The sequence below is a fragment of the Symsagittifera roscoffensis genome, chromosome 9, assembly GCF_963678635.1.
Source record: "Symsagittifera roscoffensis chromosome 9, txSymRosc1.1, whole genome shotgun sequence".
Lineage (NCBI taxonomy): Eukaryota > Metazoa > Xenacoelomorpha > Acoela > Convolutidae > Symsagittifera > Symsagittifera roscoffensis.
In genome coordinates this window covers 30,624,204-30,651,305 of record NC_087070.1, presented here as the reverse complement: position 1 = coordinate 30,651,305, position 27,102 = coordinate 30,624,204, and the positions used below count along the sequence as shown (strand labels likewise).

At 34.9% G+C, this 27,102-nt stretch overlaps 1 protein-coding gene and 1 long non-coding RNA gene across 2 annotated transcripts in view; both read left to right on the top strand.

The window, feature by feature from the left end:
- LOC134854897 (uncharacterized) overlaps nt 1-27,102 on the top strand; it is a 582,728-nt gene that overhangs the window by 9,215 nt on the left and 546,411 nt on the right. The gene's annotated exons all lie outside the window — the stretch shown is intronic.
- On the top strand, nt 3,254-15,654 carry LOC134854619 (uncharacterized). The gene is made up of 3 exons (XR_010164419.1): nt 3,254-3,511; nt 7,979-8,294; nt 15,557-15,654. It is a non-coding gene; the product is annotated as an uncharacterized LOC134854619 (long non-coding RNA).

The window sequence follows — 27,102 nt, the reverse complement described above, 5'->3', positions numbered from 1 at the left end:
AAAAACGGGGGTTATATCCTATTTTAACTGTGTTTTGGTTCTAATTCGGTTCAGCCTTGATTAAGACTGACCGCTAAAAAAGAGCAATTTGTCTCAAGGACATTACCGACCGGTTCTTGTGGCTAGCTTGCGCCGATTTGTACCAAAAACAGTCGGATGATTAAAAGTTATATGATGTTTTTGATCAATAGAGAATGCCGAAATTAATCTATTTGCCTGAGTTATTTACCGAAAAATATCTCTTATTAATTCAACGAATTTGGATCAGTTTTGGAGATTAGCGAGCATACTGTGAGAAGTAACCCACATATGATGCAGATTATCTGACAAAATGGGTCAATTAGGGATACAGCATTTTTGAAGGACCAAACAAATAAACTAGTAGCTAACAGTCAACAGTCACGTGCGGATCTAGGATTTCCTCGAGGGGGCGGATTTTCAAAAAAACGATAATTTTGTCGACCTTCCTTATTTTTAGGCCGATCAAATTGGTTTTCTGAGCTCTCCCAAATCATTAAGAAGACCCATTTCGATTAAGTTTTCTGCACCGCTGGCAAATTTTGGACAAAAAAAAACCGGCCAAACAAGACGTTTTTAGGCAATTTTTGGAAAATTTTGACTAGAAAATTCCGCTTTTTTGGCGCGCGATCCTCCTTCAAAATTAGTACATTTTGGCGCCTAACGCGCCTTTAGAACAATTTAGGGGTCAGTCTGCCAAAAAATGAATATATTAAAATAGTACAAACGGGGGACCTTTTGGTGGGTCAGCAGGGAGTTGAATTCCTGAAGAAGGGGCGTCCGGACGCCCCACCTCGAAATCCGCTGGTGCTAACAGTACTATGTACAACCCCCCCCCCCCCCCCCCCAAGTAACCTACAATAGAATGTCCTCGAATTGACTTTGTCCTCGAAGTCAATTTTGGAAAAACAGGCATTTTGATTCACTGGAACCCCCATTTGAGAAAGAATTAAACAGTTAAGTATATAGTTTGGACCAACCGTTTTATTTGTTCCCCAGCAGGATCCCCCCTAAATCGTGCTGGGGAACAAATGAAACGGTTGGTCCAAACGGTTGGGTAAGACAGTGCCGAAGTAAGAGAGTGCCGAAAACAAAAATTTGTTTAAGAGTGCCGAAAATTTGTTAAAGAGTGCAGAAACTGACTTATTTGTCGTGAACTAATTGAGAAAAGAAAAGAAAGTTTTGTTTGCTCATCGATTTTGGCGCTAAAATTGAGTCTGAACAAGTTTATTTGTCGTGAACTAATTGAGAAAAGAAAAGAAAGTTTTGTTTGCTCATCGATTTTGGCGCCAAAATTGAGTCTGAACAAGTTTCAAGTGTCATTATTAATTTTCCCGCCAAAAGCTAGCCTCTTAAATTGCGTTCCAATATTTCCCGCCTTTTTCGGCACTCTCTAACTTCGGGAGTGCAGCCAGTATTTAGACAGCCGCGTATTCATACTGGTCAGTATTTAGACAAATACTGTTTCAACCAATCAGAATCGAGAAAAAACATAAATAATCCAAAATAAATAATAATTATTTATTAATTTCTTCTTTGTCTCGATTCTGATTGGTTGAAACAGTATTTGTCTAAATACTGACCAGTATGAATACGCGGCTGTCTAAATACTGACATGTAACCCTAACTTCGGCACTGTCTAACGCCCCCGTCCAAACTGTATATACTTAACTGTTTAATTCTTTCTCAAATGGGGGTTCGTTTCAAGTTAGCACAATTCAAGGTATCATATAGTTCAGCTCAAGTTGTTGAAGTACTGTTTCTTGGGCGGAAAAATTAAGACTACCTCTCCCCCTCAATCCGCCTCTGAATTATTATGTGGTAGATAGGTACATAACACGACATGACGTTAAGGTGACAAATGAGCACTAGAAAAGTTGAAATGAACTGATAAACTTGAGCGTTATAATTATCCTAGAATTGCAATGTGGAGAATTGCGTGTACCGTCGTCTAAAGTCCCACCAAAAGCGGTAGTCATCTTAACCAGCTGTCGTCCTATTGACCGGACGCCAGTTTATAGTACGGTGCTTGGTAAATAAAACGGCAGGCGATTAAGACAAGACATTAAGACGTTAAATTAGCTTCTCTACATGTAAAATGAGCAGTTCAAGTTTATGGGGTTTAGATTTCGTAGAAATTCTATGTAAGCAATTGCATGTGGCATTGTCCTAAAGCCCATCATACGATTCGGCTTGAAGTCCCGTCGGCTTGATGTCCGGCACCCGTCGCCGTATAGGTGACAAAGAAGTTTTGGACTGGACATTGAGCAGACAGTTTTTCAAGCAGAAGGATTTCAAGCTAAAATTTTTGCTCGAAAATTGTTGCGAAAATCCTCTATAACCATTATTTCGAAGTTTTGGCTTCTCGTATAGTTTTTTTAACTTTAAGAAAAGACTAAATCTCAGCCTAAAAATATGAGCCTCCAAATCCTTGTAGTTTTCGAGATATCGCTGTTTTTTTCTGTTTTTTTTTGTTTTTAGTTTTTTTTTCTGTTTTTTTTTGTTTTTTTTTTTGTTTTTTTTTGTTTTTTTTCCACAGTTATTTATATTCTCTAACAACGGTGACAGTGTTTCAATAGAAGGACTGCCCCCCAATACAATAGTTTTTTTATATCCGAAATATCGCCTTTTTAATGAAAATATCAAAAAATCAAAAATATATTTTATTTTTATCATTATTTTGTTTAAATAACCTGAATTGTTGATGTAAACCGGGTAGACTATAAGTGGGCGCTCAATGTGCCTTTTGTCTGTCCTCTCCGAGTTATTTATTTTGATGCTGTGTCTATTTTGATGTTTTATTATAACTTTGGAGAAATAAATTCTTTCTTTCTTTTCTTTCTTTCTAGCCTATAACAAACTCGAAACAATTGATCCTTCCTGAACGAAGATTGCAGAATGTTTTTGTTCGGCCGTTTGTACATTGATCGTACATTTGTACATTGTACATTTGTACATTGCCGTTTGTAACGTTGATCAACTGAATGTATTTCCTTTAAAAAAGCGATTTAGGCGTGAACAATTCTGATTGGTCCAATTTGGGTCTAGGACAACAAGCCGACGGGACTTCAAGCCGAAGGGACTTCATGCCGAAATTTAAACTTTACAAGCCTCAAATCATTATTTTTTCATCTGTAAAACGTTGCTTTTCAAAAATTTAGACAAGTTTAGTCCATAATAAGCGTTATATACAAACACGACTCCGAATTCTCAGCTAATCGGGCCCGAAGTTTCGCCCGCGAAGTCAACAAGCAGTTCGGTTGACTATGACGAGTCGAACCTCATAATAAATTATGTGCCGGCAACCATGACTCAAGAGGAATTGCGACTACTTTTCTCTCAAGTGGGGCCAGTGGAAAATTCCAAAGTAGTGCAGGATAAAATAACTGGCCAGTCACTTTGCTACGGGTTCGTCAATTTCAAATCGGCGGAAGACGCGAGTAAGGCTGTGGAATTCTTCAACGGTCAATTCGTCGGACCAAAAAAACTCAAGGTTAGTTAATTAATTTTTGAAGTTACCTTCATTAGACCGAATGGTACGGTGGGTGGGTATTCACGAGTACCAAAATGATAAATCAGTCCCATTTGTACCAAAATAAAAAATCAATCGCGTTAGTACCAAAAATGTTCAATTGGCCTAAGACTATTAAGCCGACTACTTTAAGCTCTTGGTTAAGGTCGCTTCGCGGCGATAACCGGCTCTAATTTTCGTATAGAGTCCTACCCTCTGTTGGCAAGCTCGCAACACGTTGGCGCGACTGCGGTGGTCACTATTCTGCTGTTTAGTTTTCTTCTGTTTGAACAGTAGGAAATTAATGTAATAATTCGTTGGCTCACAATTCGACCAATCAGAAATCGAGTTGAATTTTTTTGGTACAAATGGGACCGATTTTTCATTTTGGTACAAATGACCGTTGGTACAAATGGGACGTCACCGGTACGGTGCATACCCACGGAGCCGCATTCCCGGATAGCCGCAAAAACTAAATACCTCCGGTTTTATTTAAATTAAATCAGAAAATTTTGAGACGCATTCTGATTGGACAAAATGCGCAGCCTGTTATAGCTAACAAAATTCCGAACATTTTTAAGAGATTTGATTGGTTAATACTTTTGCTCTCATTGAATTAATTATTAGCAAAAGTCCGACTACTACAGGGATTTGACCCCCTCAACAACCAAAGGGTCCCTCTTTGGTATGTTTTATGGTATCCATTTTCGGCCGAGAAAGCCTAAAATTTTTCAGTATATGCTAATTTTAAAGGGGAGCACGCGCTGAAAAACGGAATTTTTTGGTCAAATTTTTTTCAAAAAATCCCAAAAACGGGGGGGGGGGCATGGTGGGGGTAAATGTGGGTAGTCAGAGGAAGTAATTGGGAGGGGGAACGGCATGGGAAGGAAGAATGATCGGACTAAGTGTGTGTGTGTGTGTGGGGGGGGGGGGGGATGGGTAGAGAAAGGGTACCGAAACAAAGGGTAGAGAAAGGGTAATGAAAACAATGAAAACAAGGTTTTTAAGTAAGTTTGTAGAATTTCTTTCACCCCTATGGTACCTAGTAACGAATCTCTCCCCCCTCCCCGATTAAGAAATGGGTAAGGGGGCAGACGGGAGGTAATTGCTAAGTAGAACCAAAATTTCAGCTATCCGGGAACGAACTTATTTTTCGGCTATCCGGGAACGAGTTTATTTTTCGGCTATCCGGGAACAAATTTATTTTTCGGCTATCCGGGTATTCGGCTCCGTGACACGCCACCAATGGTACTACTATGATAGAGTGGTCCCTCGAAAAAGCAACTATGATAGACAGGTCCCGCATGCATTTCGCATGTTATAATTTTGAAAACTAATTTGTGCATAAATTATTCAATTCAAAAATCTTTGAAAAATCTTGCGAAACACTATTGTTTATTTATATTGAAATTTGCTCCCTTTACTTTATTGAAAGATTACAAAACAATAGAGTACAAAACAATAGAGTACAAAACAATAGACTTTGCTCCTTGTAACAAATCAATTATGGCAAATAAGCTTCTTTAAACCAATTTGGAACGATTTCTAAGACGGATTAAATCTCCGCTTACGCGTTATTAGCGCGAATTATATCGCGCGTTAATTGTCCCAAATTGGTCAAAATGGCCAAAATGGCAATTTTTAAACCCTCATAACTTTACAAAAAATGATCACAGGTGAAATATCTTTTCAAATTTTAAGTTCAGGACAACAATAGCTTTCGAATGATAAAAAAATTTCCGTCAAAAATGGCTAGTTAAAAAGTCAAAATTTGTCTGAAAAAAAAACCCACCCCGAGCACAAATATTCCGTTTCTTTCGTATCGAAAGTCGGAACAACAAGACTTCTCGTATCAGGGCAAAGCCCTGAATGTTCCGACTGCCTTTTAAGGTTTATGGAGCAGCAGTAATAACATAAAAAATTTAATGAAATAAATCAAAATGAAAACTTTTTTTCCAAAATTTGAAATTTTTAAGGAAAATCATCCCCCCACACGCCATATAAAGTACAAAAAGATAGATTTCGTTCCTTGTAACAAATCAATTATGGCAAATAAGCTTCGTTCAACCAATTTGGAACGATTTATAAGACGGATTAAATCTCGCTTACGCGTTAATAGCGCGAATTATATTGCGCGTTAATTGTCCCAAATTGGAAAATGATTGTCCCAACTTTACGGAAAATGATCACAGGTGAAATAGCTTTTCAAATTGAAGCTCAGGACAACAATACCTTTTGAATGATATTATAAAATTCCGTCAAAAATGGCTAGTTAAAAAGTCGAAATTTGTCTGAAGAAAAAAAAACCCAACCCGAGCACAAATATTCCGTTACTTTTGTATCGACAGTCGGAACAATAAAAGGGAAATTGAAGAAGACATCGTTGCCCGTTCAATAAAATGAAACAGTTGAAAAAGGGTTCTCTCATTCTCTGCCTTTATATTCTGTAAGAGCAGCCATTACTGTTGAAAACGTACAAATCTCTGATGAAAGCAACTCACTATAACCGGTGTTCCAGAAAATTGTGCAGCCATAGCATGAGAATGGATAAAATTTAGGAACGTCATAAAAGCAAGACTTTCATAATTCAACAGCATATATTCCTGGAAACCAACTTTAAAAAATGTGTGGGAAAAAAAGTACCCAAAGCGATAAAAGAAAATTATTTTTTGCTTTCCGTTCATTTGAAACGAACAATGCTTTGATAATTTGAATCACTGGATTGAAAAAGTTGCAAAAGAAGTAAAATTAAGTGAACCAAACAATGACCACCGTATCAACTTCGCTTCCGTATTGGTAAATTCAGAAGTTAGAACCCTTTACTCCTGTAAATGAAATATGGAATTGTGTTAATGAATCAACAGTATCAAAAACAAGTACGAAACAACCTTTTAGACAGCCGAACAAATTGACACTAATAGCTGAACATACATTAACAGCCGAAGGTTTTTACAGGAGGCGCACTACCTACAAAGTTACCGCTCGTCTCAACTATGACATCAACTAAACTCTGTATGCTAGTTCATTAATAACGTCGACAGGTTTTGAAATCAAACAACTGACAAAATGGGCGATAAATATCATTTTTATTTAACTTCATTGTGCTAATGCCAGAGTTTTTGCTGTAGGGAAAAATTTTGCTTCCAGCGGCATTATCCGCTCATCAACAGTGGTCAAATCCATCATTACTGCCGTCAAATTTGTGACAAATGATTTTACGGGTTAGTCATTTCTGCACTGTGGTGCTGTCAGAACACTTGAAGACGGGAAAAAAGAGAGGTTTCTAGGATTGCTGTTCAAACTTTTGAATGGATATGGACATTGCACTAAGAGTTCCAACCCTGGGAGTAAAAAAAATGAAAAACCGCTTAATCACATTAGAACCCACAGCACGAGCATGAAGAAAGGCAACCGTGTAAAATACCCTTTGAACGGAGCAGGGATGTAAAAAAATATATTGTATTTAAATATATTGACAATAAATACATTTAAATAATTTATTTTCCAATTCAAAAAATAAAATATATTTATTTTTCGTAACAATTATTGTTTGAATTGCAAAGCAGGTTTCCAACATAACTCGGCCAATAATTGAAGCTTGGCTTGGCTTGGCTAATTGACAATTCTATTGTCAGAATGCAAGCGACGCACGATTAATCCATTCGAGTTAAGCTAGCTCAACTCGAATGGATTAATCGTGCGTCGCTTGCATTCTGATTGGCCACGATCGTTTTGAATAGACTGTAATAGACTATTATTACACGCAAATATTTTTGTTCATTAATAAAACACTTTGGAACTGTGTTTTAACTGTTAATGAAATCATCAATTCATGATTGTTCAGAATTTTTTCTCCCCGTCAGGAAACATTTAAATATATTTTTATATTTATTTTTCTCCTCAAAAATATAAATATATTTATTTTTTTGAAAAATTTTTTTTAAATATATTTTTTTACATCCCTGGAACGGAGTCACCAGACGAAACAAAAGACATTTCGAACCGGCTCATCTGAGTAGCTTCATGGATTGAATAATTGTCCCAAAATTGGTAGACCAGCTTACAAGACGGTTTTTCAAAATTTTAGGAAGCGGGTCGTCGAACTAGACCATTTGGACTTTAACTATTGTTTCAAAACGAGCGCGCGCTTTTGGTCTCTTGTTCACATCTAAAAAAGACGATACGATACTTAGAAAAGAACGTAGCGTGACCAGATAATTCAGCTCAAGAGTGACACCGCTACTGACAACAAATGATAACTAAGTGCTAGCAGTCAAAATACATCTAGTAAATGAAAGGTCGTTTCCGTTCTGATTGGTGGTTACTAACGGTCAAAAGGAACTGCTGCAAAGTCCCAGCTGCAAAAAGAACAAAAAGTTTTCAAAATTTAAAGACAACTAGTTTCAAAAAAATTAAAGACATTATTTTTCTTATAAATAATTTTTTCAGGCTCTCATTATGCAACAGCCGGAATCATCCCAATATCACTCAACAAAAATCGAAATTATCGCAGAGCCTACCTCCGAACACTCGCTCAAGCTATCATTCGCCCTTTGTTGCAGAGCCAACTTGACAGAACAGTAGAATCGAGCGTGAGCCCCGGAAAATTGTGTTCATGCTCTGCAAAACTGGAACACTTCACTTGGGATCAACCCGCCACTCTGAGAGAAAATTGGTCTTGCGGCAGTACACCAACCTGCAGAAACATACCTTCGACATGGGATGAGAAAAGTTTGTGATGTAAAAAGCGCATGAAGACATACACGTGAGTAAAAACCTATCAACAAAAGTTTAATTTTTTATTGACCGTCGCTTAAGAAGGCACCAATCAAGACTCTTCGAAACGTCTCCGGTAATTTTGATTTGATCACCTGGTTGTGGCTACAAGCTATGAGTTCGCTAAAACCTTTTTGAAGAAATTTCAATTTTTTGGCTCTAGTTTTGTTCCGACATTCAAAGAAAATGGAATATTTATACTTGGGGTAGTTTTTTATTCAGTAAGTTTTAGGCGATCAAAAAATATAGTCAATAATAGTAGCAACATAATAAGACAATAAATTGTCAGATAAATAGTAGTGAGATAATAGTTTTTAAAAAAGTTTTTTTTTTATACCCCACTAAAGATATCGACTCCCTGAAGTCAAGTATAAAAATATATTTTACCTCCGATATTTTGTTGCAAAGTTATGGGACTTTGAAAATAGCCAATGCGCGCTTTGAAGATTTTATTCATAATGCTGAAAACTTAATACGAAATATTTATGTTTGTCGGTTTATCCCGCGCAACAAAATCAATCCAAATTGACTAGAGGCTAGCTAGTCGGTCGTATTAGTTTCGTATGACTCAAATTTTCACAATTGATATTTGATATTGTCCAAAATTTATAGTTTTTCAATATTTTTTTTCACAAAAACTTTTCGTTACGGATTGAAAGGGCAGTCAAAACATTCAAAGGTTAACCATTGTACTCTTTTATGGAACGGAGCAAACACGTCACCTATTGAAAACTTTTTGATAAGTAACTGCTTCCTCATTTCAACAAAATTCACTTTGATGAAACTTTTTATCACCAGACAAGATGTTGAACATAAAATGACAAAAATTGTAATGAGAGAATTGTATCATGTGAAATAGAAAATTTAAAACTTCAAAAAAGATAAGATGAATTTGTTCCAATTACACTGAATTTCTTTTCTAATTTTTGTTCAGACCATTGAAACTTTATTGTTTTCCATGCAAAATCAGGTACCACAACTAATCAGCGTACAGGTATATCATTTTAAAGCCTTATTAATCTAGTCGTGATTCGAACAAAATTTCCTAAAAAATCTTATACTCGAGAAAAACCGGCTTAAAGGTTTCAATTTTTCGTCTACTTTCGTGGGCGTAAAGCGATCGAGTAACGTTTCTATATAAAAATTAGAAAATTAGGTGGGAAAAAAAATTGATTTTACTTTTAAAAGCTAGTTTTAGAAGCTTCATTAAGGTGTTCTCTGCATAAAAAAATCTTTCAAAACTTAAAATTTTTAATCCAAAAAGTTGAAAAAACCTTTAAAAAAAGTTCAGAAATTTTTTTTTTTTAAATTATTTTTCGAAGACCATTGAAATTGTTTATGCCTATTTGACTATATTTCTTTTTTTTCTGAAAATGTGGTCGGAACATTCTGTGCTACTTCACAGCAACCGGTTTTCCTTGTTATAAATTGCCACTGTTTATGAAGTCCAGTCAAAAACCAAGACTTTTTATTTTTAGTAAAGTTTCGTTTTTTCGGCCCCCTCTGAATTTTCACGTAAGAATTTCAAGTCTCACGAAGTTGTATGTCAAGAAACTGAAATCTAAGTAAAGAAACCACTTAATAAAGAAACCACCTAATCTAAACCCAAAAGTTCAATTTAAAAATAGAAAGTTATTACGCCTTCAACCGAGGGTTAGAAATTTTTTTAATACGAATACTGATGATAGGATCGATCTTAAAATTTTGAAAGGAGAGGGATTTCAGAAAGGAGGGGGAATCTGAGTTTTCTTCCAAGTAGCTACTGATGATAAAAGTGTCCATATACTTCCATCTCGCATAGTTTGATAATACTTGAACTCCTCATTTTGATCATGTGTCCATTCAAACCACACATAACACTGGCCAATGGCTCAGTACCAGATACCCCTAGCTTCTGGCACTGTCTACAACTTGGGTAATTGACGTCCATGCCATTACACACTTCCAGCTGGATGTCTTCATTCACATCTGTAAACAGAGTAAACCTGAAATAAAGCAAAGCTAGGAAATGCGCAAATAACACATGTTGTTCCGAGCCGTTTTTTCATCGACCTCGACAATTATTTTTCTTTCTGTTTCTTGCAATCGGAAGGACATGTGAAAAGAATTTAAAATAAAGCCAGGCTTCACTCTTTTCCAGCATTTTAGGAGTAGTCAAAAAATTTTTTCATACTTTTTGGGTATTGAAACATGATAGAAACCATATTTGATCAAGATTGTAGTCTTACAAGATTCACTCCTTTAGGTTTCCTATATAATCTTGCAAGATCTTAGAAGATCTTACAAAACTCTTGAAGGTTTTGTTATAACCACGAAAGCATGGACTATCTTTTAAAGTAAACATCTTTTCTTACGTGTCCTCTGCATGATGAACAATTTCTTTAAAAAATGAAAACACTCTTTGGAGATTTTTGCCTCCTGCAACTGATGAAAAAATACCAGGGGCAAAAATTCTATCTTCATTTGTTTTTTTGAGGTGCAATTGGGTTGATTCTCATAGTGCAAGCGTATAGTATACAGTGATCGCCAATGTAGGACCGTTTATAGGAAGGCCGGTAATTCTAGGTCACAGTGTCAACAATAAACCCTCAAAAAATAAACTGTTGATTAGTAAAAAGAACGAATGTTTCTGATTAGAGTAACTTTTCAAAGAAATAAAAAACAAAAACTGAAGTTTTGAACGATTTCTCAGTATTTTTCTGCTGTTTTTTTTTAAATTTTGTATTATTAGAAAGTAAGCCACTCAAGTAATTTAAGCAAAATCATATCTAACATACGAACAGAAGAAAAATTTGATCAATGTGCCATTGTTTTTTCTTGTGTCATCCATACTCTTCAGTGTTAAACTTAGTTTGACAAACGGATTTATTCAGAGCATTTTTTGTCGAGATACAACGACACCACCTTTTGACACGGGTTGAGATCCACGACTTATGTCTAGACTTTCGCGACAAATTTTTGGCATGCCCAGAAGCTGGTGACCAAATTTTGATATACCCACACTTTCGCAACCAAAACTGGTATTTCCGACTTTCACCAGCAAAAAAATTTTTTGCGAATATTGTGACCGAAGTGGAGACGGCGCGACAATTATTCGATTTTATCCCGTCTTTCGCGACCGAATTTGTCATTTGTAGACTTTCGCGACCGGAAAACTAAGTAAAAAAATTACGCGAACGTGATGGAGACCGCGCGACCATTGCGACCATGCAATGATGCGAAAGGCGCGACCTGATATCTCAGCGGCACAACCAATTCGAGCAACATATGCGATCTGCGCGACAATACCCATCAAACATTTCCATTTCCCGACTTCAATTATAGTGAAATTCCGTCGCGACTGCTGCGACCAAGGTTGAGACGGCGCAAGCGCGGTGACCCAGGAAACGGAAGGATCAAACTTTGCCAGGTTCAGATTTGGCGACCGCGGCAATCCTAGTCAAATACAAAATTTCTCAGACTCGGTTCAACCTCCCCACAAAAAAAAACTTGCTTACCGCACAACTTCAAAAATTGAGTGTCTAAGTTGTTTGTCATATATTTATTCATACACAAAACCTTTAAAACAAATTTTTTTGTCTTCTCGACGATTTTGAAGTTTTCTAATCATTAAAAAAACAGACAATTTTCTTGAATGAAAATTGTATGGAAAGCAAATTTGCAAAGAAAACAAAGTGAAAATTTGTTGAAGTCTTCTTTGCTCAAAAAACATTTTAATGAAACAGTGCATATAAAATTATAAATTTCTTTGTCTGTAACGTAGCTTGGCAGTTTGAATTATGCACAAAAGTATCCAAGTATTACACCAAAACGTTTTCTGTGTTTTAAAATTTTTGTGTTTTTTGTTCATTTTAAGTGCTAAGATATAGCTAAAAACGGGCCATTAAAAACAAATGCTAAACATATGAAAAATTAAAGGTTTCCTTCTGTACGCAAGAGATTATAGAAAAACGCGGGACGGAAATTTCTCGAGTTAATGATTAAAATATTTAGTAAAAGTTTTATGCTTCCATTTTTTTGGTCAACCCGGTGAGATAACTATAACCGCGTTAATAAAAAACGCATTTAAATTTGATTTTTTGATAACGTCTGGAACAAAAAAAGTGGTTCCCTTGTCTTTTGAGTAAATCAAAAATGGGACCTGGTAAATCAATAGTCTTCTGCTGGCTCTATTATTTGAGCATTTCTTGAATTCTGAAGCATAATTCCCGTTTCTATCAATCAAGCTTCGTAAATGCTTTGCGTTATTTTCAACTTGATAAACGAACAACTTTTGTTTTTCAATATGTAATTGTAAAAACTTTTTCAAACTGTTTAGTTTTTTTGATGAAATTTTGCGCTCAGAAATCCTAATATTGGTAAGCTGCAACTAAAATGCAATTCTAGAACAGTAGTTAAAAATATTGGACTGCAAACTTGACATGAAAAACGTAGAAGTAACAACAAAATTTAAAAAAAAAATAGGCATCCTAATTTGCGTTCAATGCAATTTTTGCCATTTTAAGTAAGACCAACTGCATAGTTTCTGACCTGGTTGAACTTGCCTACAAAAAAAACAGACTGTGTGTCTAAAAATTGTTTGGCGTTCAATTATTCATACAAAAGACGTTTAAAACAAAATTTTTACCTCGACGCTTTTAAAATTTTTTGATCATTAAAAAGCATTACTTGTATAAAAACTATATGACAAGCATAATTTCATGAAATAAAAGACAAAATTGTGTGTGAGTCTTCTATGCTCAAACAAACTTTTGAATATCATTTGTAAAATTTTAAGAATTTTGTCCATAACATAGTCCACTCTAAAATTTACCCACAAATTATTCAAGTATTTCACCGAAATGCGTTTGCCTGTCTTCAATTACATGTGTTGATTTGTTTGCTAAGATGTGGCTGATTAAATGCCATTAAAATTATATGCCAAATTAAAAAACAATCCCTTATTTTCACCACTGTATTTTTTAAGGTAGAAGCTTCTAGCTTCATACAAAAAGTTACTTCTTTTGACAGTAATTGTATAAAACTTTATAAGATTTCAGCCCTAGGTTTTGTCTTTTCGGACAAAACTCCAATTCAGAACTTACAAAAATTTTAAATTTTTTTCATAGAAAAAATCTATACATTCAAACTTCATGCATGAAGCACTGCTTGTCATACGTTTTTGATGTAAGACATAAAAACTTTTTGCGAGTGATACAACTTCATACACTTTCCGAAAGTTTCATACAATTTTCTGGGAAATTAAGGGACATAAAGTTTGTGATATATGAAAATTTGGTCGGTCCTGGCGAGGTAAATAAAATCGCGTCGAGGAAAACGCATTTCATTTCCGTTTTTTGTGATTGCCAGATCAAAAAAAAATGTAGCTTCCTTGTACTTAAAGTAAATCAATGATGGAACCTGGTAATTAGATAGTTTTCTGCTGGCCACATAACTTAAGCTTTCATTAATTTACGCAGCATAATTCCCGTTTTTTCCAGTTGTGCTTCCTAAATGCTTTGTATTATTTTTTATTTTCAACGTGAGATACATAAATTTTGTTTGTCAGTAAGTTTGCATGTGAGATATTGAGTTGTAAAAAACTTTTCAAATGTTTAGGTTGTTTGATAACTTTATCAATACTAACACTAACAAACTGCAGCAAAAATGAAACTTTAAATTGATGCGGAAAAAACAGTGCTCTACAGTTTTTGCAAATTTGGCCTGAAAAATGTCGAAGTAACAACAAATTTTTTTGAAAGTTAGCTATGCCAAAAATCATCATCAAGAAGTTTCGGAAGTGTAGATTGTTGAAAAAAAAAAGAATTTTTGTGCAGAACAATCGCAGCCGCCGATCCACTAAATTTTCAAAATTGAAATTTCACGTCTACTCTTCGAGTTTTCCTGTAACATTGAGAAACAAAACCTTTGGAAAATTTTGGAGTTTTTGAGGAGAGCCCATATAATGGTATTTTGGTCCCCTCAACATCTGATAGCTTTTAGCTTGTTAGATTAATATTACTTTGGTTGATTATTATTGCTTTTGGGACCGCATAACCAATTGGATCAGATAAACATCTTCGGGGCTATTCTCATGCGCAAAAAAAAACAAATGCGCGAAAGTTCTCATCAATCTTCGCTCTTACGGCTGGCTGCGCTTATCGCTTATTTTTCTCAATTTTTTCAATTTTGAGCTCCGATAAGTTGGAAAAAGTTTCTACAGTGATGATTTAAAACATCCAGTCAAAACGGATCGCAACCGACCCTTTCTGGCTGTTTTTAGTCATTCGAAAATTACGCAAAAACGGCCCTACTAATTGCTGACAAAATTATATCAAAAAGATTCTCTTATGTAACCCAACAATACCTAAAAGAGATAAACTTTTAAAAAATCGTTAAAATGCTTTTGAAATTTTTTCAAATAAAATAGGGAATTTAAAATAGTAAAAAAAAAGAAAATTTTTTGAAAATTTTCTGAAAATTATGTTTCTTATACAGTTTTTAAGAAAGTTTACTATTCCTAAATTTTGTTGGACTATATAAGAAGCCCACTTTTGTCAATTTTATCAATAATTGATAAGGTAGTTTCGGGGTACTTTTGATTGACCTAAAAAGCCAAAAAGGATCGGCTTTGGGCTAAAATTGAGTTCAAAATTCGCAAAAAAATACACCATATTAACCTTGTTAAAATTGGAAGCAATTTTTCTCTTTGTCTTTTCTCACCTAAACTAATCCAGTTTGAGAAAAATGCGTTTTAATTTCCAAGTTTTGATCGTTTTGTCCGGATGTTTTATATCAGCTGTGTATATCATCCTTTCTTTAAACAGGCCAACTTATGATCCTCCACCTCAATAAACAACTAATTGCTTAGCTCGGCGTCTAAAAAACAAGATTTTGATCGATTGAAAGTCATCCTAATGCCATTTTCCTTAAAAATGCTTTAGAGATTCTCAACCTATAATTTGTTAAATTATTTTTCTAAGTGATCTGATTAAGAATATATTGATTTTGAAGGTTCAACTATTAGATGTTGAAATAATGATGAAAATCTTATGTACTAAATTAGGGCGAGCGGATTGTTAAAAACCTCCATAACTGTTTTGTAAAATTATTTTTAAACAAATTTTGTAGCCCTACTCCGCTTCAAAACAGATGATGATTTTTATAAATATGATAATTCATAGATATGATAAATTTTCATATATTTTAAAGCAGATGAAGTTTCATCAAAAATCTGGGGTAATCTTTAGCTCATTTTTTGTGAACTAACAGGTATGATCCTTTGGGGACAGGACACTGATGTAGTCCACAGCAATGGGGTCAAAGGTCAGTATGGTCCAGTCTCCATTCGAGGCCCACTCGAAGCAACCCTCGGTCTGATGTATCTCATCAAACACTGTGAGGAAGGGGGAGAGGGATCTGGAGGAGGGGGCAGTGCGGGGATCGAAGTCCACGTAGACCTTGGTAGTCTTCCTTCCTAAGGAGTGGGAGTGAATTTTCAGTCTCATTATCTCATTGTCTCATTCATTCAAATGATATTCATGATCTAATCCAATTCGGTTATTTTTTCAAACATAACGAATGGGTGCGCATATTTGTTTTTTGGGCGGGAAAAAATCCACCTCGCGCGTTAGATTTCAATGAAATTGGCTCGTAAATAGTCTGCCAAAAATTAGGAATAAGTCCGTGAAATAAAATTTGTCGCTGAATGCAAAAACAGTTAACAGCTTTTTGGTCCGCCACAACTTAAAATGAATTATTTGGCGCCAAGGTTGTCTTTACAAGTTTAAAGTACTCTTTCGAAATTAATCAGGCAGTCTAAAACGCGGATGTGCTGCCATTGAAAAAGATTATTAAAACGTGAAAAATAAAACCGTAAACAACTTTAATTAGCCATACCTCCAGTCATGTTTACTGTAAGCGCATCTACTTCCGCGACCGTCATCTCAAGATCACGTGACAATTTCTCAACGGTGTCCGCAACAGATATCATTTGGCCGCTGCTCTGCGGGACATCCAAAATGTCGAGGACCGCAGTTGAATTTATCTGAGATAATTTTGAATCAGGCACCATCTCTCGCAATGCGCGGATGACCAAGGAATCAAGCTCTGATTCAAGTTTGTCTTTGATAGGATCCGCAAAAACATTGACCTTTGTACGCAAATCATTCACTCTGTCTGTTTTAAAAAAAAAATAAAAGGTTAAGGGAAAAATGTAACGATGTTTTTCAAAAACAGACTACTACCTATTATGGTCGAATTTGAAAAGCTAAATTAATTAATTTACAGAATCATTAATTTACTGAAGTAGCTGAAAAAATATCTGAAAATCACCCGTTTTTTCTCCATCAGCTCGCATGAATGTGGATGAGTAAAACCAGAGGCTGATCTAGGGTTTTCTCGAGGGGGGATGCGGATTTTCATAAAATTTTTCAAAGTTTTGTCGACCTTTTTGTAGGTCGACCAAATTGATATTCCGAGCACTCCAGAACACTATAAGGGCCGTATTTTGACCAAAAAGTTTTTGGCGCGGGCTTCACTTCAAAATTAGTATATATTGGCGCCGAAGGGATGCCATAAAATAATACCAAAGAGGGGACCCTTTGGTTGGTGAGAGCTCGAATCCTTGAGGGGAGGGGGGGGGGGCTGCCCCCCTCCCCTAAATCCGCCCTGAGTATAACATTATTCTGTAACCAATTTTTTTGGGAGTTTCAAAGCGCGAGGTTCATAGTTTCGGGAGAAAATATAAGCGGAGAATAAAGATCTGAGAAAACACTACCTTTAAACTCTTGTAATGTTCGTGTCTCGATAAGTTCTTTCTGTTCTTGTTCAGCCACCAGTCTATTGTGAAAATAGTCGTAATCCACTTTTTGGCCGTCAAATTGCTCTCTTGCCGATGCAACTGAAACATTAGTTTTGTACATTTTAGTACCATCGAGTGCTTTTCTCTCCCATATTTTCAATTTCAAAAAGGGCAAATCTGGAAAGTTTAATTTTTGTTTTTCACCCAACTAACCCTGCCATCTAACAAAGAGAGTCCAAATCCTCTTTCTCCCTAGTGTTTTGAAAAGCACGTTTTTCGAAGTTTGGTCATTAAATCGACAAGCAAAACAATTCTAAATTAGGTTCCTTTTCGTATCGAACGAGTTTTATCCCAAAAACAAACTAGCATTTTTTATAACTTTCTTGGAAAAAACAGTGGGAAGAAGAATCCGATCTCAATTTCATCCGAGTTATTCAATCATTCGGCTTAATTCAATCATCAGATACGCGAGTGTTTTGTCGTTTTGCTTGGCGATCTGTTCAATATCAAAACTTATTGTTTAAAATTGAGCTCATAATGGCCAATCCGGTGTGACAACGGCCAAACTAGACGTACAGTTGCAGAGGCGTTGCATGAAAGAAAAAAAAACGAAAAGATAACAAGACTGCTCTTATCAGGTCAAAACTTTGAATATTCCGACTACCCAATTAAGGTCTAAGGAACATTTAATTTTTTGAGAAACTCAAAAACTGATAAAATTTCAGAGCAAAATATTTTTCTTTTTATATCCTCCTCGTACACTATGTAAGTACTAAGCTTTGCAATTTGCGACTAGCAAGGTAAAAATAGTTTCAAAATGATTGGTTCAAAATTACGCTTTAAAAGAACAATAAAACATCAAGCGCCCATTGCCCAAATTAGCACAATTGGCACTTTTTTAACCAATTCAAATTTTGAAAAATTCAACACAGGTGAAATGTTTGTTTCAAAGTGAGCTCCATCATCAATATCTTTTAGATAGTATAAACACAAAACTGGCTAGGTCAAAAGTAGTTCCGATGCCAAACCGAATTCATTCAGTTTAGTCCTATGTTTCTTTTATAAGCCTGCAATACAAGTTAATTGTTGAGGTAAAGAATCTTGCTCTCATGAGGTCGCAGAATCTAAGTTTGAGCAAAAAAAATACATTTTTGAGTGCAGCAATAAAATTCGTGTTTTGCTTTTAACATCATGGCTAATGTCTTCAAAGGCTTAAACAAGAAGTTAACATAGGCTCAAAACGCATTCAGGTTAGCGCGTAGCTCATCCGCGTTAACACTACACTAGCTTATTGTAGAAAACTTGCCTGAAGAAAAAACCAATACAAAGCATATAATTTACTCGTTCTCCAAAAATAGGAGCAAAAATAGTAGAAAGCGTTTAAGCAAAGCAGACTAACGTTATGAAAATGATAAACATAAAATGGATCAGTTTTAAATTGACGCCTAATCTAGACTGAGTTTTCCCAATTCAAACAATTAATTGTTCCGACTTTCGATACGAAAGTAACGGAATATTTGTGATCGGGGTGTGTTTTTTTTTCTTCAGACAAATTTCGACTTTTTAACTAGCCATTTTTGACGGAATTTTTTTAATATCATTCGAAAGCCATTGTTGTCCTGAGCTTAAATTTGAAAAGATACTTCACCTGTGATCATTTTTCGTAAAGTTATGAGGGTTTAAAGATTGCCATTTTGGCCATTTTGACCAATTTAGGACAATTAACGCGCGATATAATTCGCGCTATTAACGCGTAAGCGGAGATTTAATCCGTCTTATAAATCGTTCCCAATTGGTTGAACGAAGCTAATTTGCCATAATTGATTTGTTACAAGGAACGAAATCTATCTTTTTGTACTTTATATGGCGTGTGGGGGGATGATTTTCATTAAAAAATTTCAAATTTTAGAAAAAAAAATTTCATTTTATTTTATTTTATTTTATTTTTTATGTTATTACTGCTGCTCCAGAAACCTTAAAAGGCAGTCGGAACATTCAGCGCTTCGCCCTGATACGAGCAGTCTTGGTCGTGTTTTGTGTCCAATGTGCTTAAACTTTTTAGTTCAGATTAAACTGCAACTAAAACATTTGTCTCATAGCAAAGCCTGAATGAGCAAATCCCTGACTGTTCAAGCAACCGTTTAACGTGTCTGGAGTAGCTTTAGTTGATAAAAATTTAGAAACACAAAAATTCATAATTTTTTCATTGCAAATGTTCTGTTTGGACGCAATTTTAAGTTCAAACAAGACTGCTCGTATCAGGGCGAAGCCCTGAATGTTCCGACTGCCTTTTAAGGTTCAAGGAGCAGTAACAACATTAAAACATAAATGAAATGAAACAAAATGATTTTTTTTTCTAAAAATTGAAAACCTTTATGAAAACTATCATATGAAAACTACCAAATGGGCCAAAATGGTAACTTTACGAATGATGATCACAGGTAGAACATCTTTTCAAATTTGAGCTCAAGACAACAATACTTTTTGACTGATATAAAAAACTCCGTCAAAAATGGCTAGTTAAAAAGTCAAAATTTGTCTGAAGAAAAAAAACCCATTCCGAGCACAAATATTCCGTTACTTTCGTATCGAAAGTGGAACAATAAATTTACAAACAAATTTAAGTAAAAAAATTTTTAAAGATAAAGTTAGAGCTCAGAACGTTAATATCTTTCACATGGTTTAAAAACCTTATTCTAAAAAACTAGAGAAAAATCGAAATTTGTCTATTTCGAAAAAGGCTAGAAAAAAAACAACCACACTATAAAATTCAATCTATTATTCAAACAATGCAAATGTTCAGTTAGCACGCAAATTTAAGTTCAAACAAGACTGCTCGTATCAGGACGAAGCCCTGAATGTTCCGACTGCCTTTTAAGGTTCATGGAGCAGTAACAACATTAAAACATAAACGAAATGAAACAAAATAATTTTTTTTTGTAAAATTTGAAAACCTTTATGAAAACCATCCCCCCACACGCCATATAAAGTAAAAAAAAGGATAGATTTTGCTCCTTGTAACAAATCAATTATGGCAAATTAGCTTCGTTCAACCAATTGGGAACGATTTATAAGACGGATTAAATCTCCGCTTACGCGTTAATAGCGCGAAATATATCGCGCGTTAATTGTTCCAAATTGGCCAAAATGGCAATCTTTAAACCCCCATAACTTTACGAAAAGTGGTCACAGGTAAAATATCTTTTCAAATTTGAGCTCAGGACAACAATACCTTTCGAATGATATAAAAAATTCCGTCAAAAGTGGCTAGTGAAAAAGTCGAAATTTGTCTGAAGAAAAAAAACCCACCCCGAGCACAAATATTCCGTTACTTCCGTATCGAAAGTCGGAACAAAAAATTAAAATGCGAAATCTGTTTTGAAACGTACTAATACCCCGTTTAGACTGCATGTTGATTGAAAATTTTGGAAATTTTAAACCAATTTTTGTCATTTCTTTAGAGCCCGTGTTCTTAAGTACAAACGTCGCTGGTGTGTGAGACCTATTTAATTTCAAGCTCAAGTTTTAATAGTTTTCAGGCTATTTTAAAAAAATCCGTTGAAAAATGCTAATTAGAGAGTTGAATATCTGAAGTATTCAGTGACTTGCGCACAATAATTTCAAATTTCAAAAAAAAATGGACAAACCGGTGCATCCCTGTTATAAATCCAATTTCAATTTTAGTTTTTGACTTATTGCTAATTTTTCGTTTTTAGAAAGTCAGTCTGCTGACAAAACTAGCTCTACTCTAGTTAACAACTGTTATGAACGTTTTACAGGAGTTGCGACGAACCAAAACACCGAAATCACTAAATTATCAAAAATCAACACGCCTGGTCGTATACTAAGGCAAAAACTGAGTGTTGCCACTGTTTCTTGACTGTTATCCAATAAATTTCAATCAAAACTTGATAAAGTAATAACTCTGAATCATAAAGGATTATTACGATTCTAATGGAAAATTATCGTCTATAATATTGACAAAAATAATCCATTTTTGCTGCAAACTTAAAAATTTAAAATCGGTCAAGTTGTCATTATAATCGATTGTTTATGTGAAACCAAAATCTAATAACAAAAAAAACGGCTTAAAATCAGTTATGGTTGTTTGTGTGTGCTTATAACCTCCAGATAATTTTTCCAAATATTTGCAGAAGTTTGCTAAAATTTCTATATTTTTCACTTCATGCTCGAAACCGCCATCGAGTGTACTGTGACGGTAAATTTGTAAACTTACAGTGCCAAAATGGAGGTAGAGGGACAAGAAATGGATCAGGTCGTATGCAGAAGGGACAATAAACAAACCACAAGCATACAGAATCCTCGTTCTCCTTAATACGCGAAAATAGTTTTAAAGAAAGAATTTGAGCAGTTTAACATAATAATTATAATGAATTTTAAATTTTAACAAGACTGCTTGTATCAGGGCAAAGCCCTGAAAGTCCCGACTGCCTTTTAAGGTTTATGGAGCAGTAATAACATTAAAAAAAAATTTCATAAAACAAAATGAAATTTTTTTCTTCCAAAAATTTGAATTTAATTAAAAAATCATCACCCCACAGGCCATATAAAGTACAAAAGGATAGATTTCGCTCCTTGTTACTAATCAATTATGGCAATTCAGCTTTTTTCAACCAATTTGGAACGATTTCTAAGACGGATTAAATCTCCGCTTACGCGTTATTAGGGCAAAATATATCGCGCGTTAATTGTCCCAATTCGATCAAAATGGTAATAACTTTACAAAAAATGATCACAGGTGAAATATCTTTTCAAATTTAAGCTCAGGACAACAATACCTTTTGAATGATATAAAAGAATTCCGTCAAAAATGGCTAGTTAAAAATTTGAAATTTGTCTGAAGAAAAAACCCACCCGAGCTCAAATATTCCGTTACTTTCGTATCGAAAGTCGGAACAACAAGCCTGCTTGCATATCAGGGCGAAACTCTTAGTGTTTCGGCGGCCACCTAACTGGTCTTGATAAGGTTCTAAGGAAAATTTGATAAACTACAATTTCTAGATTATAAGTGGACTATATCGAATAAAATGAAAAAGTGTTGTCTAAAACACTTCCTAAAATATTTCCATTCGAATATTTTTATTTATAATCCATTTTTGTTACAAATTCAGACGATTAAAATCAAACAAATTTCTATTATAATCATTTTTTTCTGTTAAATCTAATGTTAAACCTAATAAAACCTGTTTTTTTTCTGTTAAAATCTAATAAATAATTGTATCAATGAAATTGTGTTAATATATATCCATATAATTTTTTTACTTGGGATTATAAACTGCAAATTTTTTTCAAATTTTCTGCAAACTTTGCAAAGGTTTCTTCATTTTCCACGTCCTACTCAAAATCTAAGTCTAACTCAGTGTAAAACGCCCGTTTAACTCTAAACCGCTTTCTCCACTCACGCGCTTACACCGCTTCCTCATTGTCCTCATGAGAGAGGTCGTATGTGGGAGGGACAAAAAAGATATAAATAGGATGAAGGAAGCTAAATAAAAAATAGCAAACATTGCCAAACTATAAAACGCATAGAAAAGTGTGAAGAGAAAAATGGAAAATAAGATATAAATTACTGAGCCGAAGTATATCACGCTTAATCTAACGCAACGTGTTTTAAATTTAAAAAATTGGAATAGTTTTGGACAAAAAAATATTATAATGATTGAGATCGAGGTGCTCACTGTAGGTTTCCACCGCCTCAACCAAAAATTGGTAAGCTTTGACCGATTCGAACAAAAATTGGTATGTTTCGGCAGTCTTTACCGGAATTCGGTATGTTTTGACAGTGCTCAACCGACACAAATATACTAGACTGTGCTCGACCCAATCAAGGTATTTTTCCACCGTGCTCGACCGAAAATAATGTGTTCGACCGTAATCGAACCAAGCACGATATGTTTCGACTGTGCTCGACTGAATTGGGGTATGTTTCGACTTCCGAGTAAAATTTAAATCAGAATTTAAACGTTATAATGTATGCTTTTCGGGTATTATCTTGTGATGTTTTTTCTTATCAGAATGAAATGATTAGAGCTATTGGCAATTTAATTACTTTGTAGAGATGAACTATTTTTGAACTATTTGTCATCCAATTTTTGAAACACTGGCATGCAATTTGAGTTTGACATGTTAAAAAATCTATTTGTATATGAAAGAAAATTTCTTTTTGTCTCCTATTTACCGCGAAACAATCGTTTTTTTTTTACCGTGCTCGACCATGCTTGACTGCGCTCGACTGAGTGCGAGGTATATTTCGGCCCTGGTTGACCGTTCTCGATGTATATTTCGGCCGTGCTCGAGGTATATTTCGACTATGCTTGACCGTGCGTGAGGTATGTTTCGACCGTGCTCGACCGTGGTCGAGGTATGTATCGAATCTGTGCTCGACTGAAACCCCTGTCTCGACTATTCTTTTTTCGGTCGAGCACTGACATGTGCTCGACTACGAAAGTCGAAACATAAAGTGAGCACTTCGACCCGGGTATCCATTATAAACACTATAATCGATTAGGAAGGAATTCATTGATAACGAAAAAAATTTAGTTTGGTTCAATTCAATTCGGAACAATTATGAGTGCGAAATAACTAGCCACGCAAACAGTATTCTTGTTTTGAAAAGTGGAAAATTGATAAGTTTTAACCGATCGGTTTCGAACGGAGCCTAGTCTAGTGCGAGTAAAACACCATCCCTAGCGAATATTACTGTCGTCGAAAATTGGAACAACAACAGCCTTTAAGAGCTATTAGTAACAAAAACAACAAGAATGCTCGTATCAAGGCGAAGCCCTGAATGTTCCGACTGCCTTTTAAGGTTTATGGAGCAGCAGTAATAACATTCAAAAAATTAAATGAAATAAAAAAAAATGAAAATTTTTTTTCTTAAATTTGAAATTTTTTATGAAAATCATCCCACCACACGCCATATAAAGTACAACAAGACTGCTCGTATCAGGGCGAAGCCCTGAATGTTCCGACTGCCTTTTAAGGTTTTATGGAGCAGTAATAACATTAAAAAATTAAATGTAATAAAATTTTAAAATTTTTTTTTTTAATTTGAAATTTTTTTTGAAAATTATCCCCCCACACGCCATTTAAAGTACAAAAAGATAGATTTAGCTCCTTGTAACCAATCAATTGTGGCAAATCAGCTTCTTTTAATCAATTTGGAACGATTTTAAGACGGATTAACTCTCCGCTTACGCGTTAATAGCGCGAAATATATCGCGCGTTAATTGTCCCAAATTGGCCAAAATGGCAATCTTTAAACCCCCATAACTTTACAAAAAATGATCACAGGTGAAATATCTTTTCAAATTTGAGCTCAGGACAACAATACCTTTTGAATGATATAAAAAAATTCCGTCAAAAATGACTAGTTAAAAAGTCGAAATTTGTCTGAAGAAAAAAAAACCCACCCCGAGCACAAATATTCCGTTACTTTCGTATCGAAAGTCGGAACAAAAAGATAGATTTCGTTTCTTGTAACAAATCAATTATGACAAATAAGCTTCATTCAACCAATTTGGAACGATTTATAAGACGGACTAAACCTCCGCTTACGCGTTAATAGCGCGAATTATATCGCGCGTTAATTGTCCCAAATTGGTCAAAATGGCAATCTTTAAACCCTCATAACTTTACGAAAAATGATCACAGGTGAAATATCGTTTCAAATTTAAGCTCAGGACAACAATGCTTTTTGAATGATATAAAAAAATTCCGTCAAAAAGGGCTAGTTAAAAAGTCGAAATTTGTCTGAAGAAAAAAAAAACCCACCCCGAGCACAAATATTCCGTTACTTTCATATCGAAAGTCGGAACAAAAACATATCGATTAGAGCAGTATACACAAGCACAAGTTAGGTTATAGCCTGTCAATTGCCTTTCAGCCAAGCGCAGAATGTCAAAGAAGGTCGAAATTAACTCACGTCGTTTGGCACTGATAATATGAAGTAAAACTGCGTTTTGCTAATTATATACACATTTAGTTTCCCAAGTGTTTTTCTGTCGCTTTTTGTGTTTGTTTGCAAGATTCTCCTTGGAAATTCTGTTTCAAATTGTTTGTACTTTTTGAATAACTTAAGAGATCCCATTATTGATCGACCGAGTCTACAACTTTTTTAGGCGGATTCAGCACCATGTTTTTTTTTAAGATTACGTGGGATTTTTGGAGCCCCATCAACTTCTTAACTTTGCCTAAGTGGCATTACTTCACCAGTTTTCAATTCATAAAGCATTTATAGAACTTGCAATGAAAGAAGAGCCGAATAGAATCTCTATAAAGAATTTTGATTGTATTTATTGCTTTAAACTATTTCTCGTAGACTTCATCCAAGTCTTGATCCCGAAAATGAAGCCGAAATGACTCTACGACAAAAAAAGATGAATTAATAATTCGAGTTAAGATGAATTAATAATTCATACAGAAAAACGGATCAAGTTAAAACCTTCCCGGATTTGGGGGACGGATGTTGACTTGGTGTATATCAAACGTGTTGTACCAAATTATATGCCGGGACCCCAAGTTAGCTTAAAATTTTGTACAAAACTGAAACGCTGTTTTGTTATTCTATTCAAGTAGCAGACTTGTCGTTGTCCATGTATGTGGAGAAAATGAAGTAGTTGTCGACTGCGAGCACAAGAGCAAAAATAGAGAACAAAAGGGTAGTGAGGTGTCCTCTACAATCAGATGGATTATTGTTTGTAGATATTTTTCGGACAGCAGGCACTGAAATTCAATTCATATTTTCTTTTGAGGATATATTTTTTTGTTAAGAGCGCTCAATTTTAACCCTTACGCCCCCCGTCTCCACCCACTAATAATATCTACACTACCAAAACAAACTGAAAAACTGTGAGCTCATTGCAGACTCAGATTGGGGGAGGGCTAGGAGATACCCGTCCATAGTTTTTTGATACTCTTTCCTGCAAAATTGCATTCATCGCTGGATAATGTTAGTTAAATTTAAGAAGTAGTTGCGTCCCAGAAAATTAAAAAATAATTGCTAAACAATTCACTTTTGTCAAAACCAAATCTGTTTTTTTTAATGTTATCAAATTAATGCTATCGAGTTTCTTCGTGCAAATGATACAATTGAGTGGTATGTTGACTTTTTTTGGAGAATGAGTTTTCATTAATATTGAAGAAAGTACCTGGTTCTTTTCTCTTTGGTTCATTAATCAGTTTGTTAATGGGAACAACTACATTTCATAGATTTTCAAGGACCATTAAAAATAATGAAACATTTTGCTACATGGTGTTCTCAGTACACGTTTTTTTAATCATCCTCTCACATTCAACTAAAATTTAGGTTATTAAAGCCAATTTTCGCAAAAGCAGCAAAAAATTGCCGAACTTTACTGATATAAAACTTTACTTGGATTAATGTTTTTTGGCTTTTAATGAATTTCCACTGTATTTCGTGCTGAACAAGCTGCTATAGTGCTCTTTCAAACTAACCGGACAAAGTGATCTGAAACTAAATTCTCAAACTCGTTTCGGTTAACTTTCACCAAAAAAAAAGATGGGAAAGAATTGTTTGGATTTTTACCAGCATTTTTATGATGCAACCAGTTTTCTAACTATTTATTAAAAAGCTCACTAAGAAAAAGTTTATAATTTTTGAAACATCAGGGTGATCTGTCAATTGATACTGGTTGGTGTTTCTGTAAAAATCATGTCTTTTTAAATTTCTTGCAAGATTTGAACGGTCTGATTTCTTAAGGTAGTAAGTACTAGGTGTCTGCATAGCTGTAACCCGGGGGAGGGCAGGAGTCAAAATGTTATCTTGGTAACTAATAATTTTATGACCATAGACATTTTTTTGACAAACTTGAAATTTTGCTTATATAACTCGGGGGTTAGAAAAACGTGCTGTATCATATCAATTTACAAATCAACAAATAAGATTTATTCAATCGAGTCTGGCTTACGCATAATTTTATTATACTTTCATGGCAATTATAAAGGTAAATGTGAGAGTTATATAAACACGTAT